Genomic DNA, 1,482 nt, shown 5'->3' with positions numbered 1-1,482 from the left:
TCCAATAACCTGTTGAGTGAGACGCACACAAGCAGTTTCATGTTTGGTTGCGCCTTCGTGCCTCGTGTCTGCAACTCATAACAAAACTGTGAAAGGAGAAAATAGGCTCGTTCGACATGAACTGCGCCTCGCCTGGAAAGGAGACGAGAGCAGGCGGCCGCAGCGGGGGGCAGTGACAAAAAGCCGCGGTGAAGTCGGACAGTTTCCAGCAGCCTTCAGTCTGTACAGGAAGTCACAGACACACTAACATCCTGTCTGGAATGATGTCAATTCATTAAAAAAGTGATCAGACCTGTATGTCAGTTTGTTCTCAGTCTCCAGTTGTTTTAATTCTGATAGATTAATTTATTAAAATGCTTTACAGGCGATCTGTCGTTTATGTTCATGGTTCAACCTCCCATTATATGAATTCTCCTGTAAATCAGCATCATATCAGTTTGACCTGTCCCCTCAACTACACAGGCTGAATAAACTGTGTCTGACTATAAGGTTAATATTTTCAGAGGAAAAAAAATACAAGACAACAGCTTTCATTAAGGCTCAGTCAGATACAGTCAGGGCTTCACATCTGTACACATGTTAGTTTAAGTGTTAATATACAGTAGACTCTGTCTAGGAAAGGTCAGTTTGCCAGTTTGGCAGTACTTCAGATTTTATAATCAACCAGTATATTTATTTATTTGACTGTTTTTCATGGTTATGTTGACNAAAAATACAAGACAACAGCTTTCATTAAGGCTCAGTCAGATACAGTCAGGGCTTCACATCTGTACACATGTTAGTTTAAGTGTTAATTATACAGTAGACTCTGTCTAGGAAAGGTCAGTTCGCCAGTTTGGCAGTACTTCAGATTTTATAATTAACCAGTATATTTATTTATTTGACTGTTTTTCATGGTTATGTTGACCTCTTTTTCCGCTGTGTTCGTTTGTTCATTACTGAGGAAAGGTTACATTTAAAATTGTGTTCGTTTGTTCATTACTGAGGAAAGGTTACATTTAAAATAAAAAAGTGTTCAAATTTAACATTTTTTTCTTCTGGTCCTTATTTCAAATAGGTTTTAAAAAATTAAATAATTATCGATATCGACTGATATGAAACACTTCACTTCACAGGAGTAAAAAATGGTGTCTGACCTCAGAGTCTCCAGTTTACAGTGTGGACTCTCCAGAAAATCACACAGCTGCTTCACTCCTGAATCCTGCAGCTTGTTGTAGCTCAGCTCCAGCTCTCTCAGATGGGAGGGGTTGGACTTCAGAGCTGAGGCCAGTGAAACACAGTCGATCTCTGACAAACTGCAGCCCCTCAGTCTGAATGAAGAATAAATGATGTGGATAAAAATCATTAATAAAACAGTCAGATGTGCTCAGGTGTTAAATGTGTAGCTCAACATTACTATGTCCTGATCAATGAGTTCTGCCCCAAACTGAGTAGAGTGACTTTGTCATTGTTATTGTGGATCATCATGATGTCAGCCTTCTA

The 1,482-nt window shown here is 39.2% G+C and overlaps 1 long non-coding RNA gene across 1 annotated transcript; it reads left to right on the top strand.

Annotated features, from left to right (window-relative positions):
* The first annotated feature begins 173 nt into the window (after nucleotides 1-173).
* Nucleotides 174-1,306, top strand: LOC126387080 (uncharacterized). The gene is made up of 3 exons (XR_007569597.1): nucleotides 174-621; nucleotides 822-948; nucleotides 992-1,306. It is a non-coding gene; the product is annotated as an uncharacterized LOC126387080 (long non-coding RNA).
* Nucleotides 1,307-1,482: the final 176 nt, after the last annotated feature.

The sequence above is a fragment of the Epinephelus moara genome, unplaced genomic scaffold, assembly GCF_006386435.1.
Source record: "Epinephelus moara isolate mb unplaced genomic scaffold, YSFRI_EMoa_1.0 scaffold1915, whole genome shotgun sequence".
Taxonomy (NCBI): Eukaryota; Metazoa; Chordata; class Actinopteri; order Perciformes; family Serranidae; genus Epinephelus; species Epinephelus moara.
The sequence above is the reverse complement of the archived record's forward strand: the minus strand, read 5'-3'. Positions and strand labels throughout refer to the sequence as shown.